A 13,836-nucleotide genomic window follows, 5' to 3' on the forward strand; every position below is an offset into this window, starting at 1 on the left:
AATTTGGATTTATTTTCAGAGCTATTTCTGGCTTTTTTTTTTTTTAAACGCCTCCTACATTTTCTTTACATTTCTTCTCCCACCAGGCCTTTGAAATACCAACTGAGAAAGCCTCATGCCTACTTTGCAATTCACCAAAATTAAACTAATAACACCTCCTGCTGTCATCTGTCAGTTAAAATAAGATTTATAAGTGGCAGCAGAAATCACTTTCATAATGTTTACTGGAATATGAACAGCCTGAGCAGGCAGATCCCTCAAATTTACTGTTCATATCAAGTGAAACCTGTCATGAAAACTAGCAACTCATTTTTATAAACTGTATTTGAAAGCCTGATAATTTTGAAATAAAAGACAAACTGGACAATACCATGCACTTGTGTTAAAATTACGTTCGGTGTGAAAAGGTGCAACTGTTCCAAGATGGGTTAGTCTAATTTTTTGCCTGTTGATTTCATTGTTCACGGTAGCACCCAGAAATCCTCTTTCTATACTGATTATCACTGCTCCCATCTTCTGTATGCAACCGCCCTGTTTCAGAGATGCTGAACACATTTTTTTGTTTTTACACGCAGATACAAATGTCTGGGGGGCTTCACGAACAAAAAAAATCCTTCCTTCCTTATTTTTTATCGCTCTTCTGTGCAATTAGTGAACATGGTCTTTTCTGCTATTTGAAGCCAAAGCTAGGGGAAAACTAACATTAGTGACAATTATTTAAAAGTGAAGAAATCCAAATCTGAAGACAAGCCATTTTGAGTTAGATTAGTACTTAATACTTGTGAGAAATACCCATCCTCTACATAAATCATCATAGGTTCACTTTTCTTTTTCAAACAGGCAACAGTATCACCTCATGTCCTCTGCCCTCCTTGTTCTTAAATCAGTTAACTTTGTAAGGAGAAATAAAAGTGATGCCTTCAAGAGAAAATTCAAGAGGTTTGAATAAAAAAAATAAACCTACTTGAGACTGTTGCACACACCATAGCAAGCCGGTAGGCAGAGCTAATTTTAGCTTTTAGACACAATACCGCAACCCCTAGATTTTATCTAATTTTTAATTAAAATACTCTACAGAGAAAGATCATTATCTGCTGAACAGCAGCTTTTAACAAGTTTTATTATTATTATTATTCATTTTAAGACAAGTTGAGAATACTAAAGAGTACAAATTTAAGAATATTATTGCAATTTTATTGATCCTTTCGGAGGAAAGTAAGCATGCATTTCTATAACAAAATCTGCTATAGATTCAAGTAGTCTTCCTTATTTCTCAAAAGATACTTACACTTAAATGCCCTGGGCTAATCATGGCTGTTCATTATTCTGCATTAGATTAAATTTTGCTAACTGAAAGCTGACTTCAACTCTGAGCAAAATATGCATCCTTGTTGCACTAATGTTATTTTCCCTTTAAAAACAGAAGAGAACATATATTAAAATAAATAGTTCAAACACTGAAAGACATCACTGAGGTCACATTTCAGTGGTAAAGAATGCTCGGTGCCATTAATATTTAGTCTACCTTAATGGAAGAAATTTGAGTTAGAAGATACTTTAGGTTATCTTGTCCACCCTTATGTCAAGGGAGACTTGCTTGCTATGGCATGTTATTGATTGCTTTGCCAAGTCCATTTTGAACTTGTCAGTTAATATCGAGTTCCCAGCTCTAAAATCTTAAATTTTGGCAAAGTTAATTCTTCCAAAGAATCCATTTTTGAGGTGGCTTCAGCAGATCCAACCTACGTTTCTTCCTTGTTAACATCTTCATCTTATGACTGTCTCCAGTTTACCATATTATTCTTTTCCAAATAACAGTAAAAAAAAAAAAAAAAGGTAATTACTAGACCTTCATGACTGTGAGCTGCAGGACATTTACACGCCTCTCAGCTTCCTGTTAAGCTTCCACAACATGGTTTAGAGGTTCTCAATTTTAACAGCTGACAGAAGTTCTCTATATTGTGGTCCATGAAAGAGTCACTTTCTAAATGAGTTTCTAACATTAAACTTCAGAGCATTTAAATTGGTAGGATCACTCACGGATTATTAGCTGACTGTATATTACACGAATGGGGATCCTTTGCTTGTATCATTATCTGTATGTAATGCAACTTTGTGAGAAACCAACACACAGTTTACCCAATGCTAATGTGACACTAGCCTGCTTTCTGCTTTAAGTTCCCAAACACGTCTGCTTGATATGCAATAGTGAGTCACTGTATGTGTGCATACACAGAGTACAGCCACAATTCCCTTTAAAATTAGTTTTGACTTGTATCATTTTAGTTATCTACATCGTAAGTAGCATTTTTCTTTGAATGAATTGAAGTAGTAATGTTGCAATTCAGCACTGAGATAGCAACATTGACTGGGAAAACCTGCAAGTCTCTGTACACAGCACAGGATCCCCTTTTTCTTCAGATAGCCCAACCTGGGTGGGTTACCACAATGAACAGAAGAAACAGCAATACACCAAACGACCCAACGATGCTGTTCCAGACCGAAAATTTCACATTGAAGTGTACGAGTTTTTTTCCTCACTCAATTCAGTGACCACTTTTTCCACTGACACCGAGAGAGTTTCCATTCATTATGCCATAAGTATTAAAGTCCTAGTACATTGGAAGCTATTCCTGCCAAAAGAGCCAATAGTTTAAAGATACACAAGTTTACTTCTGTTGGAATTCATGATTTGTGGTGTTTGGAACAAATCCTTGAAAAGCTCCAACAAACAGGAAAAAAAAAATGGCACTGGCTATAGCTACAGTTACCACCTTCTGAACACACTGTATGATGAACCAAGGAATTGGCAAGTTATCTAGCCAAGATCTTTTCAAGCACCTAAAAACACTATTTCAACTCAAATTCATTAGGACCCACGAGTGTTTTAAAGATGCAGCAGTTTTGGACGGGCAGCGGTTTTCCAAAGGCACACTCTGCTTCTCCCCCCAGCAAGTCAAGATTGCCAGTCGCTAATGATGCGAGACATGTTTCACAGGTACGTTTGGCTTGGGACTTCACTTCTGAGAAGGGACATACTAAGGGACATGATTTGAATATTCACCTAGCTAGACACCCCTCAAACACTGTTAAGCCAGATACTGGTGCAAACACAGGCTCAGAATGACAGTTTAAGACAAGGCATAAGCTATTATCACCAGTTCCTTTTGAACAGACCTTGAAAAGAAAGCCTCAGCACCTGAAGTTACAAATTTAAGAATGCCGTATGTAATACATATTTAAGGATTTCTGTGGGATCTCAAAATGGGGATCTCAAAATGACAAGAAAAAAGCCCCCGAAATTTTGTTACTGTGCATCTTTCTTTTCCCCCTCCCTTCTCATACAGTTTAAAAAGTGAAACGTAAACCGACGTTTCAATATTAGCAAGGATTTACGTCGAGTGTGGAACACGCACAGCACTGCATAGACTCCTGTCACAGCTCTGCAAATAGGTCGCCCCTCAGGTTGAAAAACGTGGGACAGACTCACCCCAGCTCCCGATTCCCGAAGCTCAGGCTGACCCCCCCACACCTCCGGCAACCCCCACTCGCACCGCTGGACGCCGCGCTCGAAGAAACGCTCCCGAAGAGCACACGGCCACCTCTACCCATCAGCTTTCCACGAGACCTTCCTCCCGAAATCCTCAATCCTTCCGACCTCAGCCTTCTCCGGCAGCCCCAGAGGCTCGGCGGGAAGCCCGGGCAGCCGGCGGCGCCGACACCCGCCCTCCCGCTCCGCTCCACACCGTGAGCGGCGAGCGCTCCCTCCCGCGCCCGGCAGCAGCCAGCCATCCCCCGGCGGAGGCTCCGGCCCGCTCCGCTCCCAAACTCACGTGGGGCCACATCCAAAGATCACACGCACCGCCGGGACGAGGATGACACCGCCGCCACAGGCGCTTCCCGCCGCGGAGCGGCCCCGCGCGGGTCCGCGCTCACCCGAGGCGCGACGCCCGCCGGGGCTTCGCGCTCCCGGCTCCCGACGGGGTGCCGCATCCCTTCCCCGTCCGCGCCGCTCGATGAGCAGCCCGGCCAGGCATCGATAAATCAAAACAGCCCGCCCGCTCCGACGGAGAGCGGCGTACGACCCAGCCGCGGCGAAAAACACCGCCCCGGGGGCGCGGCGGGCGAGGGAGGGAGGGAGGGAGGGAGGAGGCGGCGGAGGCTGCGCGGGTGCGGGTGCCGGGCTCCCGGCCCCCGCGGGGCGGCGGAGAGGCGCCCGGGATGTCGGTGTCGTGCAGCCGCAGCGGGCTAATCCCGGCTACTTAACCCGGTGGGCGGCGAGGGCTGAGCACCACCTTAATCCGCGGCGTGTGCGCGCTCGCCCCCCCGCCCGCCGGGGCCCGCGGCGTGCCGGCCCTGCCCGGCCGCGGGGTCCGCGGCGGTGTGGCGGCGCCGCGCCCGGCGGCTGCGCTCCCGCGGAGGCTCAGCCCCGCATCCGCTGCCCTCAAGGTCACGCCGCGCCCCGGCTGCACGGCGGCGGCCAGGTGCGCGCTCCGGTTACCTGCGCGGACAACCGGCGAAAGCCTGGGAGCCCGGCAGCCAGCCCCGCCGGCGGCCCCGCTGCCGCGGCCACCCCGCTGCACCAGCCGCGCCGCCCGCCGCCTCCCCGGGCGAGCCCGGCCACGGCCCGCAGCGGGAGCCGAGCAACGCTGCACCTGCCGCCGCGCCGCTGCCCGCCGCGGCCAGCCGGGAGGAGATCCGCCCCGAGCCGCCGCCGTGCTTACCTCGGCGCCGCGGGGCCGACCCCGCCGCCGCCCAGCCGCCAGCCGGGGGCCGGGACGAGGCGCCCGTGAACCTGCCGCCGCCCGCTCGCCGAGCGCACAAGGTCCCCGCGCTCCCCGCCCTGCCCACGGCCGGCCGGCCCCGCCGCGCCGCCCCCGCCCTGCGGCCGCGGGAGGAGGGAGGGAGGAGGGCGGGAGAGGAGGCGGGGGGGAAGCGGCGACCGAATTGGGGAGGGAAGGAGGGAGGGAGGGGGCACCGGCGCGGGGAGAGCCGGGGGAGGAGGAGGAGGAGGAGGAGGAGGAAGGGGGGGCGCGGACCGCCCGCCCCGCCCCCGTCGCCTCACCGGCAGGAACCCGCGATTCGCCCTCCTGGCGGGCGCTCCCGCCGCCGCCGCCGCCGCCGCCGCTCCCCGGGGCCCGCCCGCCTCCTTCCCCCCGCACGCACCGGGCAGCGCCGAGCGCGCCGCCGAGCCCCAGCGCTGCAGAGCAACCGCTACGGGAGCCGGGCGCCACCGGGCAGGGCAGGGCGGAGCGGAGCGCAGCGATCCGCCCGCCTCCCTCCTCCGCCCGCCGCGGTCACTCACTTGTTCGCTCCCGCCGCCCCCTCCCCTCCCCTCCCGGCGCCGCAGCCGCCGGTCCCGCCGCCCCCCTCACCGCCTGCGGAGCGCCGGTCACGTGACGGGGCCCCTCGCGCGGCCGGGAAAGGGGGGTCCCGACGTGCGGCGTCTTCAATGGGGGAGGAGGAGGAGGGGCCCCGATAGGCACGGCGCCTGCGGGGGCGGGGCCCCGCGCCTCTCCCCGCCCCCCCGCCGCCGCCACTGGCGGGCGGGAGGCTGACGCGCTTGTTTCCATGACGTCGGTGGGCGGGGCCGCGGCGTTTGATGGAGCCCGGCGGGCTTCGGGGTCGGTGACTTTGCCACGAGCGGCTCCGGCGGGGCGGGGCGGGGCGGTGTGCGTCCCCCCGCCCGAGGGTCGCGGGCCGCCGCCGGCGGGGCCGGGGACTGCCCCGGGGGGGGCGGGGGTTCCCCCGGCGGCGGGAGAGGCCGCGGGCCGCGAGGGAGGGGCGGGCGGGAGCCGGGCCGCGGGGCCGCGGCGCGTCGGTTGCCCCGGTGGGCGGGGGCCGCGCGCGGGGCCGGGGCCGTCCCGCGGGCGGTGGCGACGCCGTGGGGGAGGCGTGGCGGCGGTGGGGCCGCCCTAACGGTCCGCCGGCGCGCCCAGGGCGCGGCCCTCCCCTGCCCCAGGGGCGCGGGGACGCCGAGCCGAGCCGAGCCGAGCCGTGCCGTGCCGAGCCGCGCCGCGCCCGCCGGGCCCGGGGTGGCGTCGCCTCGCGGCCTCCCCCCTCGGCTCGCTGCCGGTGTGGGGAGCGGGGAGCAGCGGGCCCAGCCTCCCGTCAGGCGTGCCCGCCTCTCGGGGAGAGAGCGCGCGCCTGGCGGCTCCCGCAGGAGGACGGGGAAGGTGTGGGGGCCGCAGGTGTTCAGCACCTCCCTGTCTCCAGCCGAGGGCTCTTCGGTTGGGGAAAGAAACATAAATGGGGCGATGAGCGTTTGAGGCCAAGTGAGTTGTCCGGGGAAGCGCGGGAAGTGCATAGCAGGGCTGGGAATGAAACTGAAATAACAGACCCTGATTTCAGTTCTCCTCTTCCAACGCACCAGGTCACCCCCCCAGTGAAAAATCCCCCACCATAAACCATACCTAATACTATAACCCCTTTGTGTGTTTTTTCGAGCCTTGTTTTGACATCTTACCCGCCCCTCCGTTGAGCATCTCGCTGGAATGACTGGCCAGCTGTGCCACAGGCTGTCAGGTTCTTTGAGCCTGCCATAAATACCCTGCTTCTCCTTTGTTACCGTGCAAATCCCACTGCTGCCGGAGCCAGTGCTGCACAAGAAATGAAACGGAGAAGCTCATCTATCACTGCTGTTGCAGACCCGAGACTGTGCAGAGCCTAGAGGGTTAAAACAACAGGATGAAGTCAGCACAAAACAGCCCACAAGGACTGGCAAATAAATAAATCATCCTAACTACGTTATTATCATGGCTTGCCTGAGCTTCACTGTCTCTTTCTTTCTTACCTGAATGCCTGTTACATTTTTCTCCTTGTTCAAGAGAGGCAATCAAAAGAGGCTGTGAGCAGTAAATGGCTCCTGCCCATTTTGGATGTTGCTAAAAATACTACCTTACCTCTCTGTATCTAGAGGTCAATTGAAAAATCAAAATACTGAGGTAAGCAATCCTGCAGACTGTTCTGTTGAGGAGATTTCTTGCATTTCTTCCCAGAATGAGAATATAAAACTATGTGGACACATATAAAACAAATTCTCTTACATTCTGTCTGCAGTTCAGCACCCTCCTCTGCACTGATCGCTGTAGCTCAGCGAGGTTTCCCCAGGCACTTGGAAATTGCATTTCTCGATACAGCTTTATAAGACTGGCAGATGTGTTCTGCACAGTTCTGTCATATCCCCCAGCTCTCAGGCAGACAAAATTAGCTTTGGTACAGCTAAGAAGGAGATGATGTGTTTAACGCATTGCAGTTTGGGTACATGTCTGTACCTGCTTCCTTTTGTCTTGAGGGAAGGTAGGTAGGTTGTGCTTCAATTCTTTGTCTATGAAATGGGAATAATATCCTATTTTCTTTGCAGGAAGGAAGCAAAGGTGGGAGGGGTACATATCAACATTAATTTTTTGAGATACTGTTGTGGTAGAATTCTCTTAAGCGGATACATTTTTTAAGGCACAAAATAGTTATTATTTAATGTTCCTCTTACACTGATATAGGAGGATAGCATAAAAACACGCAACACATTGAAAGTAAGAAGAAATTTCTTCCAGCTTTACAGAATCTTCTCCCTGAGGATTTCAAAATGTTTTCCAAATTAATCCTCAAGCTACAACATTCTTCATGATTTTTGTGAGAAAATAGGCACTCCTCCTATTTCTAAAGGTTAGGACATGTAATTGACTAACAGAAAACATTCCATGTAATGTAGGTCACCAATCACATAAAGCAAGCAAAACCAAGACTCACAAAAGAATATTTCTGGAGATCTTTCATTTAACTTTTGAGGAAACATTACCATTTCGGGAAAATTCAGCGTGGTTTGCAGACAATTTGGAAAGGCCACACTTGACAAATCAGTGACAATAGCTCCACTCACTTGGTGACCAACACTCTAATGACAGAAGTGTCATACATTTTAACAGAGGCAGAAAATGTGTCACAGAGAATTTAAGTGGGTTGCCTGAATCTGATCTGCTTACTATGAGGCTTTTAACATAAGGAGTATGAATTGGAGTATTTGGATCATTACGATATTTGGTCAAAAATTAGTAAGGCGGCCGCGGTCTGAGTGACCACCTCACCATCCCGTATGAACTAGGGGCCTTTTGGCAAAATCCCATGATGGGCCTGAAAAGAGAAAGTAGAAAACAGACTTTCCATAGTTTGTGCATAGATGTAAACTTTATTTCATCTTGAAACTGGTTTCTTGACTATCTTGCTAGTGCTGATCCTGTGCAAACTCAGTGAATTAAATTTGATGAAACCGGAGAGCAGGGAGAAAGCGTGAGAGGTTGGGAGAATATTTGCGTGTGAGCACAGAGAGATGAGCGTGCAAAGCTTCCACGGGGCTTGCAGAGCCATACGTTTTCTATACCAGCTACACTTCTCCCAGTCGGCTTTCTCGGCCCAGTACTGCTGTTTGACCACTCTCCGCAGACCACCCTGGAGCAGATTCCTGTTCTCCGGGCTCCTGGCTGGGGCCCTGCCCCGATCCCTGCTGGGCCGTGGAGGCTGCATCTTGTGATGGTTCCAGTATCCTGCATCCTAACAGAGCAGTCTGTTGCCTAAAAGACCAGCCAGCCATCTAGATAAGCAAACAATTGACCTCTCGCTCATCTTGTCAGTGTCACAATGACCAAATTGCTCTATCGTCCACCCATGCAGCCTAGCAATGACCTTGTGAAACAAAACAATATCTCGCAATTCATCCTGAAATCGTCCACCCCTCCTTAGGAAAGAGGCCTATCTGTAAACATTTGCATTTTTATCAGCTCAAAGTTCTTTCTCTTGACTGTTCAGGAGCTCAGGATTTGTGCACAATGTGTTTCCTGTTGTGAATGCATATGATAATTTAAAATACTTGAATTCTTTTTGCTCTATTCCATTTACCTCACAACATTTTTTTTCTTTTAGTTTTATGTTCTTTTACTGCAATACTGCAGGATCAGGAGGGTGAAAGATAAAAAAGAAATTAAAAAAGGAACGTGAGAAGCAATACTTATCGCACAATTCACTTTTTCATATATATATTATGTTTGAAATATATCAGAAAAAAATACACTGGACTTCATATGTTAACTGTTTGTTCTTTACAGGTGCCACCACAGCACAGCAGCATTACAGCCCCAGACCAGATGAAAGAGTAGAAAGATATTTCATGAACAAAGGTGCAATGTCTACATGCACAGAAAAAAAATTAACAAAGCATAAAATCCTGGAATTGGTGGAGAATCTGACCAATTAAAGGACTTGGATCAGGCATGAAAGAGGAGAATTAAAAAATAGAGCAGGGTAGGATAACCATACTTTACACTGCTATAAAGAGCAGGAAAAAACATGTTTGGGAAGCTTTTCATGATAAAACATAAAAAAAAATAAAACAACTATGGATGTGATGAGACAGTATGACCATGGCTGCCTCTTAGAAAGGGAGAAATGACCGGTGAATGAATGAGTGCTATTACTCTGCAAATAGTGTCCTAGTGGAGCTCAAAAATACATACAGCGAGCACCCAGCTACCTCCACTGCAGTGGCTTTTCCTACATAGCACTTCCCCAGTTTGGAGCAGATACTTTCTCCCCCATGTCTAGACCCTTGCTACTTCATTGATGAATTCCTAAAGGATGGCCAGAGTCTCAAGCAAGGCTGTCCTTGGAGCAATTCGGTCCAGTTCACTAGGAGGGTTTGTTAAAAATAGCACTGCTGTTGCCCATCTCCCCGAAGCTGCTATTAGCCATCATCTCTCCATGCCTGTCCTTGCTATGGATATGTATTGGTCAGGCAGCTTACCTATCACCCCAAGACTCAAAATGTAGGAGCATCCATTATAATTACCAAGGTACAACTGTGCTTTTGGGCGGTTCATGGTCTGTACAATTCCGCACTGAAATAAAAAGTGTTAGTTCATTTGATTTATGCTACTGTGGGTACTTTTAGATGTGTTGCTTTTTAAGGCTTCTCTGCTGCATTTGTCTGATGAAGTTGTGGTCTTATCTTTGAGAGCTTCTCATCAGGTGATGTCAGTTTGTGAAGCTTCATTGATTTCACTATTTTTGTGGGCCTGTTCCAATTCATGCTGACTGAATATCTGGTTCATAAATTGTAATGATGTGAACTGCTCCTCTGTGATCAAGTAACAAGGGTTTTGTTTATTTTTCCTCCCCTCCCCAAGATAAGAAGCAACACGGGTAACCAAGCTGTCTCTCTGAGGCTAACATCAACATCACTGACCAGTCTGAGTCACGCTCCTGACTCACAAAAATTAGTTTTAGGAGTAAATGTAGCCCCTCCTCTCTCTCATCAGTGCTGGGTAATTGTCTTGAGGAGAACAATAAATTGTCTCTCAGCAATGCTACTTCAAAGTCCTTTGGATAAGAAAATAGATAATTCAGTTAAGTCTTAGGTTCCTTCAGCAAACATTAGCATTTCTGCCCCTTGGCGATTGTTCAAGATGGTTTTGAAACAATTAAGAGTCATTAGAGCTAATAGCTCCCATTCTGTGTTTCCTTCAAGGAGGAGTATCTTATTCCCACTACCTTAATCAAGAATTAATCATTCAAATGATAAACAATGACTGGAACATACTTGAATAAATTACTTGTTTTCTTCGTTGATCAGATACAGCTCTAAATCATCTTGGTTGTTTTTAAGATACTAAGAAAAATATCCCACCTACCTAAAATTGCATTTAAAAATATTAATAATGACCTATTTCACATGCCTAGTTTAAAACTCTGGGGTCAGCCTTGCAAGCCTTATTCAGAAATAATCGTTTCCAGATTGCAAATAACAGATCTGAAGATTATCAAGATCAAAATTTGGATATCTATGAAAAGGTGTGGATATAAAATATCTAGTATCAAAGCCTTAAAATAAATCCCTCTTCGTAGTAGTATAAATCATATTAAAAGTATTACAGAAAATGTTTTTACTTGTGTATGTATAAAATCAAGTATGCTTAGAGTGCTTAAGTGTGGATTATGGGCAGTCAAAAGAGGAAAGTCTTGACTAGGGCATTGTCTCTATTATCAGGTAATAATACAACTATAAATATTAAGGTGAGTAGGAACAAACTTTTAAAAATAATTTAGAATGTTGCTTGGTCACTCATAAAAACGAGGAAAATTAACCGAGTTCTTGTGACATCAACTATATTTCTACTATGTACTAGCAGAAAAGATCAATAGGATTTTCCTCTGCCTAAGTTCCCTTTTGTCAATTGGATAACACGGCAGCCTTGTATTGAACCACCAGAGTTTAAATATATCACGTTATGGGCACATCTAGTAAGAGGACTGCTGTAGGTTATTTTCAGGCTACAACATGTTATGCAGCAGTAAAGGCAGTTTGGTTTAGGATAGAAGTGGATTAAAAGATATAAAAATATTTTGTACATGACAGCAGTCCAAACATTGACAGTTTTGTTATCTTCAGTTCTGACTGGATTTTCAGTGAGAGCTGCACACGCTCAATAATTACTAAAACTGACACCTATGTTACTAAAAATACCTTGGGTTACTAAAAGGGATTTAAAAATTAATCCCCATAAAAGGCTTTTAGATCTATTGAGGTTTGGATTTACAGTAAATCTTAAATTTGTTTATCTTTTGTGTTCCACTCAGCTTGATGTTAAAAACCACCAGGTCCATTTCACTGTTCCAGCCAGTTCTCAGTGCCTTTCACGTTCAAGCCCCCAGGCCCCAGCAGTGGCTGTTGCACTGCAAGCCATACACTGAGAACCGTCCAGCAGGCTACCAGAAAGGGCCCACAGCTGGTCTGTGGGACTATAGTTAGGAGTAAATGTATGAGATGTTCTTGACAGCTTACGTAATGTTTTTTAAAAATTTTAAGGGCTGGTGGTAATCCACTGGTCCAAAGCATCTGAGAACCACTATTCTAGCGCATTTGTGCAGTTTTTGTCTGTATACATTGAAAACACGTATTTGCTTACTGTTAATGAATCAGTTTCTACAGGAATACTTGCTCTACAGGTCGCTGCAGAAGGACTTGTAATGGCACCGGAGTGCGGGAGGTTTAAATCAAGCTCAGCTAGAATCACCTCTCCCCATTGTCTGCTCTGGACTAAAAATACTAGAGGGGAGACTTTTGTTTTATAATGAAGATGACCCAAGTGTTCGTATTTCTCTGCTGTACATAGGGAAGATGCAGAGGTGAACCAGTCAGGGATGCAGTCACATCGTAGTGCAGTTTCAGAAACAGCGGAGGTAGGCATTTGGGATCTTCTAGAGATCTTTCTTTAGGACTTGCCCAGCCCTGTGCCAAAGTGCTGAACCAGACTCTTCCACTCCCTTTGTTCCTTTGCATAACTCCCTTTGCCTTTTTTCCCTTTATGTACTCTCTCCTTCATTTTTCCTTCAGTTTAGCTTTTTTTCCCAAGTAACACCTTTCCCACACTTCCTGCCAAACCAACCAAACCAAACCAAAACCCAAGAACATCCCATGGAACTAACGCATCAGATGATGAATTTGCAGTTTGTGCTGTTGTCGTGTGGTATTCCTCCTCTTGTCAGCAGGATGGGATTCATTTGTCCTCATATGGGCATCTAAAAGGGACACATCTAGACCTGTACTAGTAACCCTAGGCTCCTTTTATAGTCAATGGTGAGAACCTGCAGCCTCCAGAAGGCAATATATGTCATTCTAAGTTTAATGTTTAGGATAAATCTGCAGTTGTCTATATATCTCCTTTAACTCTGGAGGCAAACACAGGTAAGCAGTTTAAATTTAAATGTCTAACTCTTTGAAGGTTAACAGTGGGTATGCGAGATGAACTTCTCTTTCAGACTGCATGATTTTCTCAACTCTCTTAGTCTACCAGCCATTACTTTTAAGTGGCCCTTGAACTAGAGAATGTATGCCAAGAAGCCAAAAGTAGAAAAATACACTAGGAGAACCAGGTTTTAAAACTATACATTGCCAGTGATTTTTAATAACCGTAACTTGTGTAATTAGTGCAACTTTTGCTAACAACTTCTAGTAACTAAAGCACAGAAACTTGAATTGAGGTGAATAATCTCTATGAAGTAAATGACATGATCTTAAGTAATGACATGAGTGAAGTATGTCTGAGTCCAGTGGAGCTATCTGTGAGGAAAGGGATATTGGTGTGCAGGAGGCTTGCAGGACACGGCTCCTGGTTTGAATTCCACTGAGCTGATGGGTGGTGGTCCTGATAGAGTCAGTTTAGGCTAAACTCCCCTAAGACTATATACTTTGTTGCTAGACTAGCCAGCCATGGGAAGAAAATGAGTGTGGGTCCCATACTGGAGTTTCTTAAGAGTAAGATTTGAGATGCAGTGTCAAATTGCCGGCACTATCTTAGCCTGTTTTGAAAATGACACTGAGACTGGAGTGACACTGAAACTTAAGCTCTGATCTTTCTAATCACTGTATGTTTGTCTGCCTCCCACCTTTATGTGGTTCTGTGAAAGTCCGTGATGCTCTGCCGAAGTGCAGGAAAAAGTTAGCACTTGGAAAAGTGTTGAGAATCCCCCTCAAAAATATAGTGTTGGTGGGTATAAATAAATATAAAAATATACATATACATAAAGAGATCTTGCTTTAGAAGGAAACTGTAATCTAAAAATATGTCCAGCTAAAACTCTAAACCAGTATTACATTTAGCAAAAATAATAAAAATTTAAAAATTATAAACCAGCAGTAAAATGTCCATAAATTCTGTTGGCATTAGAAAATTCAGCTTGTTACCTAAACCGAAATTGTTTTAGGTAACAAGCTGAATTTTCCTTATTCTATTTCCTATTTCCTTATTTCCTTTCCTTATTACTGATCTTTTCCTCATGTATATCTCC

The 13,836-nt window shown here is 47.3% G+C and overlaps 1 protein-coding gene across 7 annotated transcripts in view; it reads right to left on the bottom strand.

The window, feature by feature from the left end:
* Positions 1-5,470, bottom strand: part of ATP2B1 (ATPase plasma membrane Ca2+ transporting 1) — a 66,730-nt gene extending 61,260 nt beyond the window's left edge. Inside the window, exon 1 of one of the 7 annotated variants that reach the window (XM_075496769.1) lies at positions 4,725-4,880. The gene's annotated coding sequence lies outside the window, so the exon portion shown is untranslated. Of the gene's footprint in view, positions 1-3,833; positions 4,011-4,724; positions 4,885-5,065; positions 5,175-5,375 lie in introns of those variants that run through there. The other 6 variants (XM_075496759.1, XM_075496723.1, XM_075496731.1 and 3 more) reach the window with 6 other exon arrangements.
* Between the last annotated feature and the right edge of the window lie 8,366 nt (positions 5,471-13,836).

Source organism: Mycteria americana, chromosome 1, assembly GCF_035582795.1.
Source record: "Mycteria americana isolate JAX WOST 10 ecotype Jacksonville Zoo and Gardens chromosome 1, USCA_MyAme_1.0, whole genome shotgun sequence".
Taxonomy (NCBI): Eukaryota; Metazoa; Chordata; class Aves; order Ciconiiformes; family Ciconiidae; genus Mycteria; species Mycteria americana.